We start from the raw sequence: 25,280 nt of genomic DNA on the forward strand, positions 1-25,280 counted from the left end.
GGTTGGAGTCTGTTTGATTGAGTGTGTGGACAGGTGTCTTTTATACAGGTAACGAGTTCAAACAGGTGCAGTTAATACAGGTAATGAGTGGAGAACAGGAGGGCTTCTTAAGCTGTCTTGTGAGAGCCGGAATTCTTACTGGTTGGTAGGTGATCAAATACTTATGTTATGCAATAAAATGCAAATTAATTATTTAAAAATCATACAATGTAATTTTCTGTATTCTTAGATTTCGTCTCTCAAAGTTGAAGAGTAACTATGATAAAAATTACAGACCTCTACATGCTTTGTAAGTAGGAAAACCTGCAAAATCGGCAGTGTATCAAATACTTGTTCTCCCCACCGTATCTGTTTAGTAGTGCCATCCTCTTGCTTTCTCTTTGTTTCTCTCAAACTCTCTCTCTCTCAATCAATTTTCTCTTTCCAGAGCACCTCATTAAGAGGCCGTATTGATTTCACTTCAACGACCTTCTCTCTCATTCCTATAAAAGTAGGCAATTGGCCCTGAAACAGTTGTAAAGACAAAATATAATGACCTCAAATGTTTCTGCGTTTGTATACACTCCTCTACAGGCAGATCCGGTGTGAATATACTCTCTCACTTTCTCATATGCATGTAGGGCTCATTTCTGTAACTAATAATAAAAAGACTGAAAAACAGCCAGTTTCCTCGGAAAAAGACATAAATAATATAATGACCTTCTGTGAACAACACTTAGGCCTATAATTCTGACTTGCAGTGAAGCTGATACAGGGAAATGGATCTGTTTGAAGGCCTAAAATATTCCAACACTTTGCCAGACCGCTACTCAGCACCTCTGGGTCACGTTAAGAGCGTCTCTGAGAGTTTCCTTTTTGTCTAGTGCATCTCGCTCAAAGCAAACATTTACTCACTGTGACCTCCCCCCTATGGCGATGAATCTAGCATTAAAGGAGTCATGCTATACATTTTTTTATGACCTGATTTGTATTTCCTGAAGCCAAATTGTAATGTTAGTAAAGTTAAACACTGTTAAACACTGTGTTATTTGTTAAACACTCTAATGAACTTTTCCACCCTCTTTCTGACCCTTAAACGTTTTTTTTTTTTTTTTTTGATACGTTCACTTTATAAGATAATACACACCCTCCTGCTGGAGAATACTCATGCCCATGAAGTAGCCAGTGTAAACTGTTTTTTGAAGCTCACATGCTATGACTGAATATGCCTACTTTCATACTATATAGTTGGCGAAAAACAGAATGTGAGCCGAGTAGTATCTAATCGTAATAGTCGGAATTCAGTTTTCACTAGGGGTGTAACGGTACACAAAACTGACGGTTCGGTACGTACCTCGGTTTTGAAGTCACGATTTGGTACGGATTCGGTACAGCAGTTTTAAAAAATAGCTTTTTATTTATTTTTTATTAAACACTGGTTTACTGAAAAAATTGTGTGTCCTTAAATGAATTAAATTATAACTAAAAGTTTCTTAAAGATAATGCTGTAAACTATATAGGGAGCCCTTACTTGCACATTATTACTATAATATTAAAGATTAACAAGAGCCCAAACTATTAGCCTATATTCAGCTGATATTCATGTTTAGATATAATAATCAACACTCAAATAACACATTGTGTGCAAACATGTAAACTTCAGGCAGTTTTTGCATTAACTCCTAAATCTCATAAAATTATGTTTTTTCTCCAATTCGTTGTTGAAATATAATCTTAGTGACTGTCATTTTCATGACAGATTTATATAAACATAGCATTAAATAAGCAAGACATCACTAACAGGTTAAGTAGAATCAATATATATATTTATATAGGCTAATGTGCATATACATTTAGTGAAAGAGTTGATTTCTCTAGAATTAACAGCTGTGGACACTGAATGACTTCTGACTCTCCGCGATTGAAACACTGATTGAGCGATTACACGACATATGATACGTTTCAGTAAGTGTTATCCTCAACATACCTTAAGATATGAATTCATGTTTATTCTTCTGGAAGAGATAATCGCGTTCACTCGCGCGCGCGCTTGAATTGACGCGCCTATACAGTGATCAGTCGTCACATTATAGAGCGTCAAAACGGCATTTATCGTTTGAATTTCGTGATAAAATGGACTGAATACTCATATGTTCGAGTGTGAACTAGGATTGAAGTGTGTTCCGCGCATAAAACAAGCCAACTCTTAACTGTTAAAGATTGCTTTCGGAACCGTTCGGTACACACGCGCACCGAACTGAGAGCCCAGTTCCGAAACGGTTCGGAACCGTTTCGTGTACCGTTACACCCCTAGTTTTCACAGTAGTCGAAAAGTACCTGGATGACCTATTGCCGTGAGATTCTGAAGTGCACATTCGATGTTCACTTTATTATCCCATTAGGCAACGGGAGGGTATTTATGAATGGAAGTGACACTATAGGTCACATGACAATGACAACGTGGCAGATGTAGTACATCCGAATTTCAGTCACACACATTCATACTACATGAAACGCAAAGTAAGTTTCAAACCAAATATAGTACCTATACACAGGGCCTAAAACTAACTTTTTGCCACACCTGCCTTAAGAAAATTTACCGGCCAAAAATATTTTTTACTAGCCATGACACAAAAACAGGTAGTTATGACAGCAAAATCTTAGTGAAAATTCACAATCCTCTATGCCAATTTCAATACCACAGCTTAAAAAGGAGACACAAATATCACTTAATTTTGGTGAATCTTACTTAATTTAGTTTATACTGCCAATTGAGAAAGACAAATACTTATCTGAAGATATATTCTTTGATAAACAAGTGTACACAAAATACTGCTTGATTTTAAAACAATCAATGCATTAACAGCTTCACCAGATGCCATTACACTACTCACAAAACCCAGACAGTTAAGCACAGCATCCCCTCCAGGATCTTCCTTATATCAACAAAATGACCATTTACCAAATTCAGCTTTATGCTACTCGAGTGATTATGCAAATAGTTAGAGAAGAGGCAAAAAAAGAGTGGCACTTAAGTTTAGGTTTTTACCCATAGAGAGATCAAAAAGGCACCTCATGTTTTTATGCATGAGATGTGGCTGAGATCTCCTCTGTTTTATGCCATCACAGCACTCAGCTAACTACAACACTTACTGCACAAGACCAGCGTCTGCGCATGCACCGATTATAAATATGCCATGACTTGGAGTGCCACTTTAGTTTATGATTGACAGGATGGATATAAGTAGGCTATTCTAATGTGGAAACTTAGAGATATAGGTGACTATACTCTGAATGCGAAAGGAAGTGGGTGTGTTGGGACTCGGGAAATACATTTTTGAGTACATACTGAGTTGAGTTCATTTCAGGGTTGGTATATACACAGTATATGATGGTGTGTTGCGTCACAACATGAGTAAACACTGACTTATATCCCTCAGGTGTAGGACTCTGTAGCCACCATGATTATGTTCAGATAGCCATACTTCCTTCAGTATGCAGTCAGGCAAATCAAAGTGATGTTGACACACAGAAAAAACAGGAAACTGATGTCCAGCTTGATAAGACGGAATAGTTCAACGCTTTGAGTCCTGTTAAGTGCATATAAAGTTTATGCTGATAGTTATTATACATATAAAATATATAATATTAATGAATGTGTATATTCTTTATCTATAAAATATATAAAACAATATACATTGCGGTGAGGTACTTATTTTCCTGTTTATCACTGTAAAGCTGCTAAGCATTCTATAAGCGCTAAGCGCTATTCAAATAAAGGTGACTCAGCTATTCTTTATAAGTGATTATTTGTGATTTAATGTGATTAGTTAATCCTTATAATATGTAATTAATACAATTACATTTTTAATTGATTGACAGCTCTAGATGTCTGCGGTCAAAAATAAAATGTTTATGAAGGGTGGGGTAGGGGGGTATTAACTAGGGTTCGAAACCCTTTTAAAAGTGGCTACAAATCTTGAAGGACAGGAAAAATGTTGCATCCAGACTTTTTCCATAATTGCTTCAGACACTGAACAGCCGGAGTGGGTTGAGAGACCGGAGTTGATTTACAGCCTAGTCGGGCCCTTCAGAGCCAGTGGCCATACACACACACACACATTCCCCCCAGTGGAAAAGCTTTAATTAGAGGCTTGTCTACATCACAGCGAGTGTTCAGTTCATTTGTTTAAAGAGCACCTGAAACTTCTCATTTCCTCCTTCTGATGCTGCTTTAAAAGTCTTTGCTTACATTATATAATGATTATGAATGTACACAAAATCCATGTGACAAAATCTGGCGTTTTCTGTGAGGACTCAATTTTATCGGGGTGTTTAGATAAAAGTTAACATTTTGGAAAAATGAGAGGATGCAAGAGCTTCTTAATGTAATATTTAAAGTAAATTCTACAACAACTCTCACTAATCTAAGCAACGTTTTTGAACCAATATACCAATCTTCTATTGTTTGGTCCAGCTATTTAGGCATAAAATATACATGTTGGCTAAACAGCTTCTGTACAGAAGTTCACAAGTAAGGAAGATGAAGCTAAAGCAGGTCTCAGAGATCCTTCAAATTCCAAACATACTTCTAAAAATCAAGTTAAGACTTGCAGTCTCTCTCATAGAGACAGTTCCCTGTCTAGCTTGACAAATCTCTAAAAATATCAGAAGTTTACTTCCTTCTTTGGCTCTAAACATTCATACAGCCTTATTCCTGCTTTGTTGCACATATTTGTGCACTGACCAGCACAACCTTATTCCAGCACAGACAAGCAGGCTATGTTCGGAATACCATACTACTCTTACTATTTCTGCAATATGTGTACCATGAATTTTCTGCATTCATTACCTGGGTGCCTACGTTTACCAAAAAAATTGCTGTTCATAACAGAGTATACTGAATAATGAATCCCACAATGCAGTTTGCTTAAAATATTAAAAAAGGTGATATTATTATTATTGATAAGGTATGTATTAAGGTAGCCTAATAATAGTATTATTATTAACATTAATAATAATAATAATATTTAAAAAAAAATGTTTATACTGTGTGTGCAGTAAGCAGTGCTAGTATTTCAATTTATCGAGTTTAAATTGAAATTACACTTAAAATGACTTTGGTGTCCCATAAACTGTTTTGAGGGGGCTGATCTGCTACTACAGTCACAGGAAATGACACATTTCATTCCACTAGGCATTTCCAGTCAGCTGTCCCTCATTCCCTGGAAGAAAAAAAAAACGACATATAGGGCTATTTATTCACTCAGCTTTCTGGTCAAAAATCTTGGTTGCATCATAGGCGTCATGTTGTGATTAGTATCATTTACCCAGAGGACATGGACAAACCCAGACATGAACCCTTCCACATATCATTGCATTAATGAATATGACAATTGTGCCTTGAGGGCACAAACATTACACAAACTCAGAATATGAGTCTGATACTGCTCCATTGGGCTGTGATTATGGGACGTGTTTCAACCGAACCAGGAAAGACCTCAATTGGATAGACCTACAACCAATCAGAGCAACGGAGCGATAGTTGTCAACAGAACTAATCTGCACGCACACTGGATGAAGTAGACGAAGAAGATGAGTGTAAACGATCTTTGCCGGTGTTGTAAAAAATAATTTAAGGATACACAGAGTCCTTACCTACACGATCATCATTTTTGAGAGAAATAGTAAAGGTGAACGCATATACGAACAAATTCTCTGTTTAGGATTAGAACGAATTCAACCCAAGCGCTCTTTGGTGACGTGGATGCTTACGTTACTGTTTATCATCTGTCCATCATCGTATAAAGCCTGTCCTGACAATTTCATTGGTCCGAGGAGCTCCTGTTCGGGCATAGTTGCTCCACAACGGATCAAGTCCAGACCGATTTCCCGAACTCAAATGTTGTGGGCGGGGCTAAATTCAGCTGGCATCCAGGCTATAATAACCCTCATAACCGTAAAATGCTTCACAGACCGAAACAACAAAATTGGGTTAAATTGTATTACCGTAGTACTTTTCTGTACTGAATTAAAGTTTATTTCAGGGATCCCTTACAAAAAATAAGTATACATTTTAGTAAGCATACTTAAGTAAAGTTCAAGTATATTTTTAAGTATACTTTATGTTGTAAGTATACTAATATCAATGTAGTAGTATACTTGTAAGTGTACTATTTCAATACTACTTGGCACTAAAACGGCCCAATTTTTAGTGCATAAAAGTATACTTTACGTGTAACAGTAGTAAACTTAGTACACAAGTTAACAACTTTGTTTTTCGTTTGTACTGTCTGCAACTAAGTGAACTTATAGTTAAATGTTTGTAGCACATTTTTTAGTTTATGAAAGTACACTTTGAAGTATACTCTCAGTAAACTACTAGTTTATTATTTTTATACTGTATAATTGTTTATAAGTATACTTGTAAATTTGTGAACTTAACATTATACTTATAGTTTACTATTTATATAGTATTTTTTTCAATTTAAGTATACTACTAGGTTCCTATTAAGATATTATTTATTACTTGAAATATACCTTAAACCCCCCTCCAGTGTTTTTTTTTTAAATTGCCAGCCAGCATCAGCATTATTGATAATTATTTTCATAGTCCCCCAGAATATTTTGTTGAATGAATATCTGATCATGTAATATATCAAAAGAAAGAGTAAAGCATCTGCTTTAAAAAAAAAAACTATTGTATTACATTTCATTGAAAGTATACTTTCTTGTTTTTAGTTTAAAAGAAATATACTGATAGCAAACTTTAATAAACTTATTTTTTGTAAGGGATGCACCATATATTAGTACCTACTGACTAGTGACTATGGGCTGATATTAGAGAATTTTTTATTTATTGAGATTGTTCAGTAGGCCTACTGAATATTTGATGGTCAATAATGCATGTTAATCTTTTAGAACACTAATAATTTAATATCACTGCTAAATTTAATCATTAGCAAATTCCACAGTGAATATGCCTTTTCATACTGTACATTATAATGTTGCGATGTCTAAATTCACTTGTAGCATTTAAAATAATTGATTGTTTTTAATTCAATTTTGAATTGAATTAGACAAAAGAGTATAGAACTTTTAATATCAAGCATTTATCGGTCAAAACATGAATATAATTATTGTCATATATATTGGCCAGAACATAAATATTCCTGGTATATTTATAATCAAAATTTGCCTAGTGAACCATCTTGGATTTCCCCCCTTTGCAAATTATATGTTATATATTACATATGATAATGCTTTAGAATTGGGCCAAAATATATAGCATAATTAGACTATTATTCTTCCTACCTTTGGAATAGCTTTTGCATCAAAAGTCTCTTTGATGCCTTAAAATGCTGCTTCCATAGACAGCTAATTTAATTATGGGAACATAACAACAGTCTCTTATTGTTTACTAATTACAGATGTAAGTAATAGGTCTATTAAGGTAAAACTGCTGGAAATGTAATACCCAAGGTGACATTGGGACCCCTTTCATTATTCACCAATTTAGAACCAAACTACAGTCATTTGGCTGAATATGACTCTCTGTGAAATATGACATGAGTCAATTGGTGGCGACTTCATTCACTGAAAAGGCCCTTACTTAACACTAGCCCTCTTTATTGGGGTTTGCATCAAGTTCTTTAGAGGTCTTATTTTGGCATAGAAGCACCATTCATTTTTCACAGGCACGCACACTGGATACATTCTCTTCAGCGAGTACAAGGCCATTTAGTCATGCCATTGGGAAAGCACCATAAACTTGCCCCTTCAGGGTTAGAGACTGGAGGTCAGACAGAGAGGGCGAAGAGGAAAGTGAATGTCTTATCATGAAATAATGACCTGAGGGCCCACTCAGCACACTACAAGTTCTCTCTCTTGTGATATGATGCTTATATTGAGAGTTAATGAGCTGAATATATTAGCCAGGGGTGTTTCCCGAAAGCATCGTTAGCCAACTATGGTCGCAAGTGCTGTAGTTACTATCATAGTACAACAAGTCAGTGTTTCCCAAAACCATAGTTTAAAGGAACATTCGCAAATAGCACTGCAAAGTTGTGTGGTTGGAACTACAGACCTGTGGTTGTTTGCATGACGTGGACTTAATAAACCCTTATCTTGAGCAAAATAAGCAAGCTGACATTCAGTAAAATCGATATCTTTTATTTTGATTTGAATATTGTATATACTTACATCTTTTAGTTTGTCAAGAGATGTAAAGCACCATTTTTGAACAGTGTGCAAGTGTGTACATGCTCTAGTCTAGTACATAAGCCTATGATTGAAATAAAGCAAAAAATCTTCACTGTCCTCAGATGCCATTTGTCAAATTAAATAAAAAAAATCAATCTCAAACGGATTCATTAAAAGAAGACAGTGAACACTGTATCATACTAACAGTAATTTGTAGTTATATATATACACTACCATTCAAAAGTGTTTTTTTAAATCAAATTAATGCTTTTAATCAGAAAGGATGCACTGAATTCACAACTTTCTGTCAGATAGTGCTGCAGTGAAGCACACGACGCAGGAGAATATGACAAAAATAGTCTAATCCAATAATCAAAAACAAGAACACTCAGGAGAAATAGCAACAACGTAAAACTCAGACAACCGAGAACAGAAAGAACTCAAGGCTTAAATACACACAGGGATAATTAAAGTAACCAGAAACATGTATGCATCTCCATCCGACACCATGGAGACAAACAAGGAAAGGGAACACAGGCAAACGGGAACAGAACTGAACTAAAAATGAAACAAAACCTAAACAGAATATACACGTTACATGTTCAAAATGTATAATAATAAGAATTTTTTCTTGAGCATCAAGTTATCATATTGGAATGATTTCTGAAGGATCATGTGACACTGAAGACTGGAGTAATGATTACATTTCAAAATATATTCAAATAAAAAGCAGTTGTTTTAAATATTTTTATGTGTTTTAAAAGGCTTTCCACAAGGTTTAGGAGTGTGTTTATGGGAATTTTTTCGACCATTCTTCTAGAAGCGCATTTGTGAGGTCAGACACTGATGTTGGACGAGAAGGCCTGGCTCTCAGTCTCCGCTCTAATTCATCCCAAAGGTTTTCTATCAGGTTGAGTTCAGGATTCTGTGCAGGCCAGTTAAGTTCCTCCACACCAAACTCGCTCATCCATGTCTTTATGGACTTGCTTTGTGCACTGGTGCGCAGTCATGTTGGAACAGGAAAGGGTCATCCCCAAACTGTTCCCACAAAGTTGGGAGCATGAAATTGTCCAAAATGTCTTGGTCTGCTGAAGCAACCAAGCTCAACCCCTGAAAAACATCCCCACACCATTATCCCCCCTCCACCAAACTTTACATTTGGCACAATGCAGTCAGGCAAGTACTGTTCTTCTGGCAACCGCCAAACCCAGACTCGTCCATCGGATTGCCAGACAGAGAAGCGTGATTGGTCACTCCAGAGAACACGTCTCCACTGCTTTAGAGTCCAGTGGCGGCGTGCTTTACACCACTGCATCTGACACATTGCATTGCACTTGGTTATGTAAGGCTTAGATGAGCTGCTCGGCCATGGAAACCCATTTCATGAAGCTCTCTACACACTGTTCTTGAGCTGATCTGAAGTCCACACGAAGTTTGGAGGTCTGTAGCTATTGACTCTTCAGAAAGTTGGCGACTTCTGCGCACTGTGCGCCTCAGCATGCGCTGACCCCGCTCTGTGATTTTATGTGGCCTACCACTTCGTGGCTGAGCTGCTGTTGTTCTTAGTTGCTTCCACTTTGTTATAATTCCACTAACAGTAAACAACTCACTTAGAAATCACCCCTTTATGTCACGTCAAAATCAAACTTGAAATGATTAGTGAAATCAGCTTGGTGAAATTAAAGATACATCTTTGCGCCTGTGACCGAGTGTTAAACGAGCTTGGTGACTGATGATCCAAATTATTTTTGGATTATCATCAGTCAAATATATAAATATATATAAATATATAAATATATATATATATATATATATATATATATATATATATATATATATATATATATATATATATATGCGTTCAAAAACAGTGATTCATTCAGGAACAAAACAATTGGCTGTCTTGATAAGTGAGTGACTGAATCTTTCACTTAAAAGATTTTTTCAAGAAATATCACACACACTATCATGCTGTAGTTCTGAATATCACAGGAACTGTTAACATAGTTAGCATATTTACAGAGGAAATTTGAATTACAGCCAGTACACAAAATGCACACAGGTTGATCTAACAAATTGCAGCAACTACCACTTGATTCATTCATTCATTCATCCAAAATAAAAAAATGTGCACATATATGGGCAAGAAAATTAGGGAATGTGGTCTGAAGCAGAACCAAAGCCATGTGGAGGTGTCAAATCCCGCACGTGCGTAAATGTAGTGAAGATTATCTTGCGAGGAAGCTTTGTGGAGGTCACTCTGAGAGTGTTAAATCGTATTAGCCCTAATGCTGTGAAGTGCCCAGCACCGACCTGAGCGGTTCAGGTTTGTTTTAACAGACCAAATCCATGTCCGCCGCCTGCTGAGTGCTGTCAAAACTGACCCAAAGCACTTTTTCAAACAACTACGCGAGAAATTAGTACAGCGAGAGAGTCAGATATTCCATTACTCGACTGCAACATGCAACTTTAAGGGCACTTGTCTGTATTTTATGGACGCGTTTTTGAACAGTCGCTATGGCAACTGAATGGAAACTTCACACCTACCTTTAGAAACTTTCAGTAAATATAGCCAGGATGTGCTTTGCCTGTTAACACCTACAAAGTATTTAATGCATGCTACACTGGTTTTAAATTATGCAGAAGGGTGCTTAGCATTCAAAGGGCTGCGGAAAAGAAGTATCTGCAAATATATTACAGCAATCTGGCTTGTGTAATTAATTGGACTACAAATAAATGCAAATATTCCTGTCTACAATTACATTGAAATTAATTAAATGTAGGTCAGAGTTGCTACAATTTTTCACCAATGAACTTCCGTGACTTTTCCAGTAAGGATTTTAATGTTATAGAGATCACAAACAAAGAGCAATTTATGAAATATTTCGGAATATTTTCATATTTTATAACCAAGTGTTACTAGAAATATTCAGTACATAACTGTTTTTATGATATTATTATTATACATGAGTTTTCCAGGCTGGAAATCACAATTTTAATATTCTGTAACATTTTCAGACTTTCCATACGTCCAGTATGTCATATATCATAAGCAAGCCCAGCCTCGTTTTACTAACTGGCCTTTGCTTCACTTATTTTTAGGCAAAATAACATGGTAAAATACTTTACTCTTGCGTTGGCTACGGGACTCAAGATCCACAACTTTGGCTAGCATTTTAGCGCTGCTCTCTGTTAGCATAGCACAGGTTGTTTCCAAGGCTTGTGTGCGCTTATCCTGTGAATTTGTGTGTCACTCTCGAGCGAAGCAATCTTCGAAGCGGTCCATCATGGTAGTTTGAATTTGGTCTAGCTTTACCTCGAGTGTTGAAAGAAAGAGCGACCCCGTGCTCCTACAGAAGGCTAGTGATAGCTGGCATGCTAACCTCATTACTATCATCTCCACACACCACGGCTTTCTGATCCTTTTTGCTTCGTTTTGTTGATTTAGCTGCCATTATTCAATGCCTACATGTAGGCCTATGCAACAAAGATATTGCCCACTTGGTAGCGTGATAGAAATAAATATTTGTGTTTTAAGGCAATTAGAGACAAAAAAGATGCAGGAGCGAGACTAAAGCGTCTACGCCATCCCACATAACTGGATGTCCCCAAAATACTGTACTCTTATTTACAGTCGAATAATCCAAATAGACAAAATATTTATTAAATGAACATGCAAGGTGCAGGCCAGGGAGTGTTTCGATTCTGTCTGCACAGATTCCATGTAGGCCTTGAAAATCATAACAACAATGCTATGCTTCTGAAATCAGCCTACATCTTTACAGGTACCAACTAACATTTCAAAATGAACAACTAGTTGTACAGTCCAGGCAGTGTAATGTCATAAGAGGTCAGTGGTGAGGAGGGGCATCAGGTTCTATTGTTTAACCAGCACTTTTTCTGTTTACTTTTCTCATTGAGTTCATGTGAGCCACCGCTGCTCTCTTTCTTTCTATCTGACCCTTTTCCGTGGGATTCATGCACCCTGAGCCAAATGGTACATTCTTTACGAGAAGTTAGATAAGTGGGTAAAAATGGACATTCCTCGCATTTCTGTGGAGGTAATAATTAATATGGGTTTTATGGCTGTCCTGACTGGGGTGTTGAGATAAGACCAAGACAAAAAAGAAGCTGAAGAGAAAGATCAACCCAGATCTGCACAAGATAAACATCAGTGAATGATAATGTTAATGATAAGACTTGAGCAGAGCAGTAGTGTGGTAAAGCTTTGGAAAACATTTCTGATTATATTATTAAATGACACCTCAGTCTGTTTTAAGACTGAATTGACTGAAAAACCGCGTTGGATTTCTTAGAAATAGACATTTTGTGTAGTTTTTACTATGTCAGAGTTTCGCTGTACAATCAGTTCCTTATTTCGCTTAAGGTCATGACATCATCTTGGATTATTTTTAAAGGAATGCTCTGGGTTAAAATATAAGCTTTATTGACAAGATCTGTGGCATCCTGTTGATAACCACAGTAAATAATTTCAACTCGTCCCACAGTATGTAAAAACAAGATTTAGAAAACAGTTATTTTAAGTTATAATAATATGTATTACGGTTTCTACTGTATTTTTGATCAAATAAATGCAGTCTTGGTGACTTCTTTCAAAAACATTTAAAATATTTGACCAATCCCAAAATGTTGAAGGTTAGTGTATGTTATTAAAACTGTATAACAGTTATTATTATTATTACTACTATTTTTAATATGAATGCATCATATGCATATTATCTTTATTTTCTTTATTAATATATGTAAAACAATTTTGGGTCTGTTTACATAATGCTGAATCCACTTACAATGGAAGTCTATGGAGCAAGGCATTACAAATGTTTAAATATAAAAATTACTCTGTATGATTTTTTATTTTTTAAAGATGTCCAAATTGTTCTTTAGTGATGATGGGACAGTTCTAGGCAGATGAACTGTTATATGGGACCAATGTAACTTGTACACTTTTTGGTACCCTTCCATGTATCTGGTGAAAGTTAGACTACATTATTGAGTGAATTAACATGTTAACATGTATGATATTTAACTACTGCTTCCAAGCAGTGCAAATTTTAACATTTATCCCAGTGCTTTCCCCATAGACTGCTATTATAAGTGCATTAATGTAAACATGATTTATTACGAACTGAAGGATGAGAATGAGAATTATTTTATTTTATGCAATAACTTAATTTGTATTTCGCCTTTAATTATGGCTTGACACATCTGTCACACCATGAGATTGAAGATTTAAAACTTGTCAGAGGTCTCTGAACACAAAGCATAGATCTAAACAATGCCTCCCTTGCGCAATAGTTTTTAGAATTACAATGTTGTCCCTGCAGGGATTGAGGATGTAACTTGTACTGGCACAAAAAAAACTAAATCCTGTTTTTCATTTGACATCAGTATTAAAGAAATTGGTGCATTGCATTTCAATTGCAAATAAGCTTCCCAAAGGCAACAAAAAGTCTTCAACTTTCTTGACAGTAAACAGAATGGAAGTTAATCAGCCGAACCATAATAGGTTTGTATGCTGAGAGGATCTTTTATGATGCAGAGAGCCTTCTGTGAGGCAGAGAGAGTTGAATGTCACAGCGAGGCAGTTTTTGGAGACAAACATCCTCTCCGGTTCTTATTTAATGATGGTACAAACACTACAGAGAAGCTTTTTTTCTCCATACAATGAAATACAGCTACATAAAATAAAATGCAAAACAAGATGTTCACCTGAGGAAAAACTTGCTGCCGTAGCTCTCTTTTCATCCAGTCAATGGGCATGTATTTGATTTCCTCCTAATGCCGTTGAGGAGAGCTCCAAATTACCCATCAGCAGTTAAACATCTCTTCCTTCACTCCCACGGACCTGCTGCCAGACTACGGCCAGGAAAACCCCTGGGAATGTCTCTGGTTACTCTCTCCTGCCACCGCTACACTGATCACCCCTCTCTCCCTTTTGTAAAGAAAGCGCGCCTTTCTATTGAGCCGGTGTGGAAGAACCTGTTCTCCTTGTTCTGTGACAAATGTGAAGGACACTACTTGTGCCATGGGCAGCTATATTGAATGCTAATAATGCGGAACCAACTAGAATACAGAAACTGCTCGAGGCCAAAGAATTGAATGTTTGTGATGGAGATTGTCGGAGAAGTTCAGAGGATCGCTGCAAAACCTGGTGTCCAGTGGGAAGCACATTGTGTTGTCATCTTGCAATGTGTCTAAACAATAGTCTTGCACACCATGCACCTTGGCAAGCTCTCCACAGCATCAAATTACATCATGCTGGTAGGAGACACTCGAATAAAATGGGGGGCTTGTTCTACATGAGAATGTTGCGGAGCAAATGAGTCAGCTTCTGTATCAGTACCAGTACCTGTAATGTATTAATTTGATAACAGCTATATATTCTTCATTCTTCAAACGAAAAACTATTTGGTATTGGTCGATACATTATCAGACGATCTCTTCACATGACAATGAGGGAATTTGTTACAGGTGTCAGAAAGGGCCAATCTCACCTCTAGAATGAATCACCTCAGCTGACTTTTATGATACACTTTAACCAAAGTACAGTACGTCACTCTTGGCCAAGGATCAACTTAGACAAACATATTCTTTCTGGGAGGGAGATTTTTGGAAAGGCCATATTTACATGAGGGTTATTTCACTGGCAGGCTGGCAGAGAGATCAAACTGAAAAATAAATCGTTGCTGAAGGACGAAGCAGACTTTATAATTCGTGAACGCTACTGTGCCCCAGTCATGTTTCTTAAATACAGTGTTGCACATTCTCTCCCCTCCAGGCTCGTCAGTCTAGAAGATTCCATAAATTCAACCATTGCTGGGGCTGGCAGGAGAAGGCCTTCCTGAGATGACAGAGGAGGAGGAGGAGAACCGAATGAAAAAGAAGAAAGAGAGCAGAGGGAGGATGAGGATGTGTAATGTGGTAAGGTAGACAAGTCTAAGCTTGCTCTCAGTTATCTATCTGACTCCTGATGAGAGACAATAGACCTGTTTCCTCAACATAAGTCCATCACGAAACCACATTTTTGAGATACTTAGAAGAAAATGCAACCTTAAATAGCTATTAAAAGTATCTACAAACCAAGTGGAAAAACAGACGCAAGTCCAAACCTAAACAAACACCATACTTTTTCTATACTAGAAGCATTGTTCAGAAAAACTACACAACCCTGAACATTTTTGGAGAGCTGCCATAGGCAGCTATAAAATAAACAATAAGTACAGGAGTTTGACTCCTCTTCTATATTGTAGCAGCCCAACATACCTTCAGAGAAAACCGGCAAACTAATTTCCTGGTAGTTTTAAATTACAACCGGTTGAACGCTATGAAAAATATTTGAGTGATGGGAGCAAAGATATTACCCTGATGTGGTTTCTGTTGTTTATGATTTGCTGGAGAGGAAATGAACCCATGTCAAGTAAGGGTCACACAAATTATTATTTACTTCCTCATTAGTATAGACATTTCTTCCAAAACAAAAGCTAATTGCAGATTTAAGTCCACTTGGCGTAACCTAGGGTTAAAAGTACAATGACACTAAAAAAAATCAGTAATTTAATATATTTATTAAGTCGTTATATAAGTCGTTTTAATATATTGACAACTATAGTATTTTCCAGGTTGTATTGCGGTGTGTCACGATCATGAATTTTGTGCTGACAATTTACTGTGTGATTAACAAATTCATTCTGTTTTGTCCATGTCACTTACAATGTAAGCCTAATATTTTTACTTGGTATCATATAATATAATAATAAAAATGTAAATAAAGTAATAGGCCTACATGATAAACTTTAATTCTGTGAAAACTAATATTTATAAAATATAATATACATTTCATTTTGTATGAAGGAAGACCTTTCACTATATTTGTGTGCTGTTTTTAAATGCGTTATTCTTGACTCTCTTGTTTCTCTCTACCACACTGAAAAATAAGACACAATATCGTGCATTTTATGGCATTTAAGCGCATAAATTTCCCTTATTTTGATCATGGCAAAATGTGAAATTATTGTAGTTATCTAATATGATTGTGATTTAGAACGAACAACCATGATCAGACTTAATTAATCAATAATTATGTCAGGCCTTGTTGTGTTTTTAAGTAATTGTTTTATAGGTAGCGAAATTAAGCCAAATCAAATTCTTATTACATGGGAATAAAACTGATCCTTTGTGTTAGCAACCTAGAGCACTATTAGCCTACCTCATTATGTCTATCCAACAAACTACCACTGCATTCTCCTTTCTAAATACACAATAGACCCACACATACACATTTTCTTAACCGAAACCTGGTGTACTGTAAACATTGGCTGTCAAGACTATTTTACACTTTAGACATGATAGTGCCACTAAAGGAAATGTTTTGCACTGTCAGTGAAACCATAAGATTGTTGTGGAACCACTTTGCAAGAGCACAATCAGCACTTGGTTTGTTTAGTATGATATCAAAGGAATCAGTACAAAGCAAGTACAATGTGCTTGAAGGCGAACATAGTCCAGAATGACTTTTGGCCAAGCAGGATACATTAATAAAATAGAGTACATCTAAATGATGTCCTCATCATTTTGCATCAGTGGTAATGTTGCAGGATCAGAGCTTCTATTTGTTCTCCAAAGCCACAAATCTTTAATTACAACGACAGACGTTTCTCTCAACGGATAAAGGGATCTAAAGGCAAAAGGAGAATCTCAGTGGTGAGTGTGAGCGTGTGTGATGTTGTCCTGAGAAAGAAAGCTGACTAATCCGACTTTCTACGCAGTGTTAGATGAGCCACTGGGGCGGGCCAGCAAGCAGAGGTGAAGAGGAAGAAAAGCTCAGCAGGATGATTACAACCGTGATTAGCTCATTTTCCCTGGGTCCAGCTATGCTACAAACCCACTGTCCTCACTTAGGTCCTGTGGATGGAGGTATCTACAATATGTAGTTATGAGCAACCTGAATTCTTTAAACATTAATTTGTGCGACTTGCGTACGAAATTAAAAAATGATTCACCAATTCAATTCTCTGTGCAGAAGTGTGGCAAAAACACTGATGTATAGTCTTGCTGCACTACACCACTAAAAGTAGCTTGTTACTGGATAAGCTACAGTATTATGAAAATAGATAAACTACTGTCAACTGTTGCTACTTTTTAGTTATTTATTTCCCAACAATGCTAATGACTTCGAAAAAGGTTTACAGGTTTCGGTTACGCAAGGCAGGTATTAAGTGGCCTATAAAAAACTACAGGGCCATAGGATAGAAGCATAAACAGGTGAAGTGGTTGCATGCTAATGCATGGTTTAGTTGCTGAGCCAAAGCCCTGCAGGACCAGCATTAAAGGTGTAGTTTCTGATAATATTGACTGATGCTGCCTTCCTTGCCACACTCCTAATGCTCACGTCAAATTGGTATTACTCACTTGTTGGTTATACAAAAGTTTGGGGTCGGTAAGATTTTTTTCCAAGAACTTTCTTGTGCTGACCAAGGCTGCATTTAGGGCCTATTTGATCAGAAATATAGTAAAAACAGTAATACATTTACATTTAGTCATTTAGCAGACACTTTTATCCAAAGCGACTTACAAATGAGAGCAAAAGAAGCAACTAGAACAGTCAAGGGCAACAGTTGGCGTTTCTCAATGTCAAGGAAGGATCCTCGGAAGCCAGAATTCCGAGGATGCTACGTCATCGACGTCCGTCGAAGGACTGTTCCAATGTCGAGGATCCTCGGAATTTCAACCAAGGTCTGAGTCCTTCGTTCGAAAAAATTCCATATACAGGAAAGGATGCTTACGAGTAGACTTCGTGCACTTAGCGTTCTCAAATCACCCATAATCCTATGCGCGCAGCTTTGCTATCTTGTTCAAAAAATACAAAATATCGGAGTCGGAGCGTTAACGGGGCAATATGCTTTCAAGTGTAAGTATTTACGTTACCAAACATTTGTTATAACCATAGTAAATATAAGTAAAGTTTAACATTTATATGCCAGTACAAATTACTACCGTACTGATATTATACAAATTACGTTATTGATGGCTAACGGACCTTTTCACTGACGTAATGAGGCTGACGTGCACTTGCTAGCCTGTTCCATTTACTTGTTCTCCGAATGCTAAAGAGGAGCCTCGCCTAGCCTCTGAAGGAAGTGACTTGGAAGGACTAGTCCTACAGAGGAAGGATCCTTGACATTGAGAAACACCTAGTATGCAAGTGCTGTAACAAGTCTCAGTTAATCTAGCACAGAACACACAGGACAGAATTTTTTTTTTTTTTTTTTTATAAATAAATTAGACAGACAGAAAATGAATAGAATGATAAGTGCTATTCTTGATTGGTCAGGTGCTGCTGGAAGAGATGTGTCTTTAGGTGTTTTTTGAAAATGGCTACAGACTCGGCCGCACGAATTGAGATAGGCAGGTCATTCCACCAGGTGGGGGCGGTCCAGGAAAAGGTCAGTGAGAGCGATTTCATGCCTCTCTGGTATGGCACCACAAGGCTTCGTTCACTGGCAGAACGCAAGTTCCTGGTGGGTGTGTAAGTCTGAACAAGCGAGTTTAGGTATATTGGTGCAGAGCCAGTGGTTGCTTTGAAGGCAAGCACCAGTGCCTTGAATTTGATGCGAGCAGCAGGCTCATTGAAGACCATCCTCGCCGCTGCATTCTGGATCAGTTGCAAGGGTTTGATAGTGCATGCCGGAAGGCCCGCTAGAAGAGCATTACAGTAGTCCAGTATGGAGAGAACAAGAGCTTGGACCAGGAGTTGTGTGGCATGCTCTGATAGGAAGGGTCTAATCTTCCTAATGTTGTATAACGCAAATCTGCAGGACCGGGTTGTTGCAGTGATGTGGTCAGTGAATTTTAGCTGATCAATCAATCACAACTCCAAGGTTCCTGGCTGTCCTGGACGGAGTTATGGTTGATGATCCTAGCTGAATGGAGAGATTGTGGTGAAGTGTTGGGTTGGCAGAGACCACAAGCAGTTCTGTCTTTGCAAGGTTGAGTTGAAGGTGATGTTCCTTCATCCAGGCAGAAATGTCTGTTAGGCAGGCAGCGATACACACACCAACCGTGGGATCATCTTGTTGAAATGAGAAGTAGAGTTGAGTGTCGTCGGCATAGCAGTGATAGGAAAAGCCATGTTTCTGAATGACAGAGCCCAGTGATGACATGTAGATGGAGAAGAGAAGTGGTCCAAGCACTGAGCCCTGGGGAACTCAATTTACTGTGAACACAATACTGTGAAATGCAATTTAAATAACTATTTTCTATTTGAATATACTTTCAAATTAAATTTATTCATTTATTCACCCTCGCAATTTACTCGTCGGCATAGCAGTGATAGGAAAAGCCATGTTTCTGAATGACAGAGCCCAGTGATGACATGAATTCACTCACTCGTTTTCATCCACTCCTTTAAGTGGACTATATTAGTGGACTAATGTAGGGAATAGTGAATGAGGGTATAGTGGGCGATTTCAAACACAGCAAATGTCTTACTGGGCATACTAGAAACTTCCAGGAAGGTGTGTTGAGGCAAGTTAGAGCTACACTCTGTAGGACAGTAGCCCTCCAGGACTGAGTTTGGACATCCCTGGAATATGACAACGCATTAACGCAGCATAAGCTTGTTGTTTTGGTTCAGACGGAACTGTAAAAGGTGGCTGCTGTTTACAAGAAGTCTGTCTACAACTCTGCATAGCCTTACGTGTGATGTCTGCACAAGCAGCTGCAGGGTACGCGGATAGCCTGACGTCGTCATACTCAATTCTAGTCAGAATATGAGTCTGATACTGCTCCGTTGGGCTGTGATTATGGGGCATGTTTCAACCGAACCAGGAAAGACCTCAATTGGATAGACCTACAACCAATCAGAGCAATGGAGCGACGCATAACGTTAGTTGTCAAATGTCAACAGAACTCAACTGCACTGTGTTGTAGGGCTGCTCGATTATGGAAAAAATCATAATCACGATTATTTTGGTCAATATTGAAATCACGATTATGTAACACGATTATTTCACATGACTTTGGGAATGTGTTGTATTTATTAAAAATACACCTTTCAACAATTCAATTGAAATTGTAACATTTGTTGTACTTTTTGAACTATTAAAATAAATAAGATAAACAATATGGTTCGGCTAGATATGCTTTTCAGGTACATCTAACATTAGTTTTCAGGTACAGAAATGTCTCAAGTGTAAAATAACATTGCATATTTGAGTGCATAAATTAAAGATGAATCCTATTAAACTTACAAAAGCTATTCAATCCGGATCGGATATGCGTCGTCTTTTTCGACTGTATAAAGTTCACTTAAGGCATATACAGACTATGTCTGCTAGGATACTCATCAAGATGGACATGTTGACATACGTTTTGTGTGAGTTTGTCCGTTCAAGAGCAAGACTTGAAAGAGAACTCAATATTTGCGCGCTGAGAGACGTGTGCGCGCTCTCGGATGATACATTATCAGATACAGATACATTTCCTCACAGCGCGCGCGGCTTCTCATTCGCGTCTTCTGTCACTAAACCCGGGTGATGACGGTGAAAACGACTGGTCATATTCAAACATACGGCAGCACTCGCATGCATTGAACAAAGTTTACAAAGAGAGAATTATTTGAAAAATATGAGGGGAAAAAAGGACGTTTACACAGCACCCCTGCTCTCTTCAGTTTTTGTTTCTTTATTAGATTGTCATAGGTCACTCTGTTTAATTTTCAAGTGGTTAAACAAATTCGCGGTGTTGCCTTGCGTTGCAGCCACTACATGTAGCAAATCTTGCACGTAACATGTTTTTGCTCGTCGTCTGATTCCTCGAAGCCAAACTGTTCCCAGACAACGGAGTTGGTTTTGCCTTTTTTGCTCACCAAACGCTGCTGTAACTGCTCTCCTTCTGCCATCTTTACTCGCGCCGAGTTTTTAAATTCCAGCGGATGATATGCACACGAGACTCACGAACTGGGTGAGAGAGATTGTGGCTTAATTCGGGAGGGGCGGATGAGCGCATGCGCGTTTCATTCAGAACGCAAGGCAAAATAATCGTTTTTTCTCGATTGTACTATTTTGGTGATCGTTGGGAGGCAAAATCGAAATCGAAATCGAAATTCGATTAATTGCACAGCCCTACTGTGTTGCCAAGTCCGCTGGTTGAAGCGACCCCAATTATGTGATATACAGACCCTGGAATGGGAATTTTGCAGGCAGCCCTGCCAAAATAACACATTTTACCCCCCAAATGCCATTTTTTTTCCGGAGAACTCATCCATCATCGTCTGAAGACCGCCCTGACAATTTCATTGGTCCGAACAGTTTCTGTTCAGGCATAATTACTCCTCTACGGATCAAGTCCAGACCGAACTGCCCGAGCTCAAATGTTGTGGGCGGGGCTAAGTTCGGCTGGCATCGAGGCTAGTACGCGGAGGTATGCAAATACATATGTTGACAGGCAGGTAAGATTTTGCTGAATTGCATACGGACCGAATTTACCTACCTTCAGAAATCATTCTGATTTGATGCTTAAGAAACATTTCTTATTATTATCAATGTTGGAAACAGTTGAGCTGCTTAATTTTTTTGTCATCCAAAAGATTTGAAGAAGAAAAAAATGACTGTTTTCAAACATGTTTCAAACAATCCTCCTGGCTTAGATTATGTCAGACAGCTGTAGTTCCACCCCAAATTCACACCATTGGTTGAGCTAATGTTATTATGTCTTGCCCAGAATAGCAGAGCAGTTACTTAACAATAATATATTTAGTAGTGCAGGTCAAGGAGGGTATGCCAGTTTGTGCCTTTGCCTGGTCGTGAGCGTCTACTGCTAGTCTACTCTGACAGCTGTCATGTATGTTTCCAGCAAAATCAGAACAGCTGAAACCCCTAAAAATAAATACCTAACCCAGTTGCTTCTTTGGGTTGCTTTTTTTGCATGTGCACAGAGAACATTCAGTGAATTGCACAAGAAGCAATCCATTGACAGCAGTCCAACTGCCTTGTCTAAAAGCCACCCTAAGTGCAATTTTATGTTGTTAGACACACAGTTTGTACGTTCTGCGGCTGAAAGGCGATGTGAGACCCGCTGAGGAGCTTCACGCCCTCTGACCAGCTCCACTTGAGAGCCACTCCCACAATGGGCCGTGACTCCATAGGTCAGGGGTCCTATTATGGCCCCTGGTTTCCAAGGTTACTGCCTAGCAGAGAAGAACGCTACTCAGTTCCCTTTTGTCCCTAAATTCAGGGCATCAAAAGCAGAGCTGGAGTCTAGAGTAAGGGCTCCCATCCAAACATTTCAAAGTCGCCCGCAAAATTCATGTACACACTACAGAGAAAGTGAGATGGGGGTCTGAGTGCTATGTGACCACCAAGGCAGATGACAGGAACGGCCAGCCTGCACTTCAGCTATGCAAATTGCCTTTTTATGGTTTGTGGCAACCTATTAAGTGCTGAAAAAACTTCCGAGTGACCTTACTCTAATGGAACTGACCTGCTAGGAATGCATTGCTATTGTTTATCAAACAAGAGCGCACCAATCTGTAAGCATATACAATATTTGAGAAGATAATATGCTACCATGACTAAAAAAAAAAAAATAATAATAGGTACTGTTATATAAGAATTATGTTAATTTTAAGCTTATTTACATTTATACATTTAGCAGACACTTTTAGCCAAAGCGACTTACAACTGAGGAGTACAAGAAAGCGATCCGTCATGTAGAGGCAACGAAACATAAAAAGTGCCTTAAGTACTGAGTTGACCATTGTCAGGGACATTGACCATTATTATCACCATTATTGATATATGACATGCATTGATTCAAGCATTTGTTTTAAAGTATATATAGAGAGGAAAACACCTCTACATTTTTACAAACTGGCCGCTCGAGTAGTAAACATTTTCTGTTGCTGTCCACTACCATTAGCCTACATGAGATGTTTTTACATAGGCTACGCTTGTATGTGAAATTCTTTTGCAGCTCCTCAGTGTAACAAACTGAAAGGAAAGACACCTGTAAATTCCAATCACATGCATACACATACACTGTATGCCAATGTATATAAAATACAGATCAGTGATGTGCACCATTAAGCTGTGCACACTGACTATAATGTGGCGGTCTATACAGAGACACTGCAGCAAGTGCAAACAGACTCTAAAGTCACAGCAGACTCACCATTATTGCTCGCGCTCAGTCACAAGACCAATGAGACTGACGTCTGGATCGCAAGATATTTGTTTAGATTACTTCAGAAGAAAACAAGAGAGATATTCCTCGGCGCCGATGAGAGACCTGTAGAGACGCGGCGGAGATGGTCTGATATCGAAGTCCTGCACAACGTTATGTTGCGCTTCGGTTTCCCTCTCTGAGATTTGAACTGATCTACACTGATCAGTCATTTATCAAAGCGACTCTACAGCGACACCTGGCGATTACATTAAAGAACTGCTGGATGTCTTACCTCTGACACTCAAGACTGGAAAATTCAACTTTGCCATCACTGGAATAAATTACATTTTAAAATATATTCAAATATTTATTAATTACAGTTATATATTATTATATATTATACATTATTGTATCTAAAGTCATCATTTAAAAAATATGAAAAAGTTCTGCACTGTACAAACGTTTCGGCTCTTTGCCTTCGTCGGTTTGTACTTTATCTCTTATTAATACAATATTTTTAGAGTGCTTTTCGTATTTTTGTACTGACATATAGGTATAAGCACCTAATCAGCTGGGAGAGCGCGGTGGGTGCTTTGATTAAAGTCATAGTTTAGCAAAAGTAAAATTGTACAAAAAAAAGGAGAAAACGACAAAAATCTATGTATTGATGATGTAACCAAAAAACAAGAAAAAGAATGTCTGGTTTCAATTTTTCATTTTGGCATTTGCATTGTATGGTCTGAAAACCATTGTGAAAATTGTGAAGCGTTACAATCCATTAACAAATTTGGTGTCAGTAAGATTTCTTTTATATTTTTGATTTTTTTATGTTAGGCTTGGCTGCATTTATTTGATCAAAAATACTGTAAAACAGAAATATTGTGAAATATTATTGGTATAATATATAACTGTAATTAATTAATTAATTAATTAATTAATATTTCAATACATTTTAAAATGAAATGTATTCCTGTGATGGCTATAAGCTGAATTTTTTAGCATCATTACTCCATCACTCCATCACTTACTGTACTCAGTGTCACATGTCTTCTTACTGTCTTCAGTGTCACATGATCCTTCAGAAATCATTCTAGTATTTACTTTGGTGCTCACATTTCTCATTATTATTAGTGTTGAAAACAGTTGTGCTGCTTAATATTTTTGTGGTAACCATTTTACATGTTTTTCAGGATCCTTTGATGAATAAAAAGTCCACAACATGCATCCTTGCTGAAAATAAAAAAAGTAGGTTTATTCATTTAATAAATAAATAAACTGAAATCTTACTGACCCCAAACTTATGAATGGTATAAATTGTAGTAATATAGTATAAAAAGGTATAATAGACCATTCCTGTAGTTTATTTGGATATGTAATGTGGAGCACAAATGAGCTGCATCATCTTTATACATTTTTAGATAAATCACGGACTTCCAATGGGAACGAACAGTGTAGACATGATCAAAGAGGTGTATCCTAAGCTCTGACACATCTGATTGTTATAATTATTCACAGAACTCTTACAAAATCAGATGCATCTAGACAGACTCATATGATGCCCCCAGACGTTGTTATACTGAGTAAGATAGCAGCCTGTCATTACCGCTCCTCTCCACTCACTCTCTGATGACTATAGCCTCTAGGCACACACCTGAGTGCACACTACACTTCCTGCCCTTTGAGGATAGAAGAGAGACATCCTGAATGCTTTCATTTATAAGGAAAAGTAAATGAGTGAAAGGAAACCAGCTTCTGGATAATTTGGTTCGTTACGACGACCTGTTTGCACAGACAATTAAAACTACATACACTTCCAGTCAAAAGTTTGGAATAGTTAAGATTTCTTTTATATTTTTTTGGTAAGAAGTCTTTTATACTGACCAAGGCTGCATTTATTTGATCAAAAATACAGTAAA

General features: G+C 37.6%; 1 protein-coding gene across 3 annotated transcripts in view; it reads right to left on the minus strand.

The window, feature by feature from the left end:
- Positions 1-23,562, minus strand: part of n4bp3 (NEDD4 binding protein 3) — a 32,221-nt gene extending 8,659 nt beyond the window's left edge. For 2 of the 3 annotated variants that reach the window (XR_013818213.1, XM_079839498.1), the window contains exon 1: positions 23,371-23,562. The gene's annotated coding sequence lies outside the window, so the exon portion shown is untranslated. Of the gene's footprint in view, positions 1-13,911; positions 14,209-23,370 lie in introns of those variants that run through there. The other variant, XM_079839499.1, reaches the window with a different exon arrangement.
- Positions 23,563-25,280: the final 1,718 nt, after the last annotated feature.

The sequence above is a fragment of the Gobio gobio genome (genome assembly GCF_949357685.1).
Source record: "Gobio gobio genome assembly, chromosome: 16".
Lineage (NCBI taxonomy): Eukaryota > Metazoa > Chordata > Actinopteri > Cypriniformes > Gobionidae > Gobio > Gobio gobio.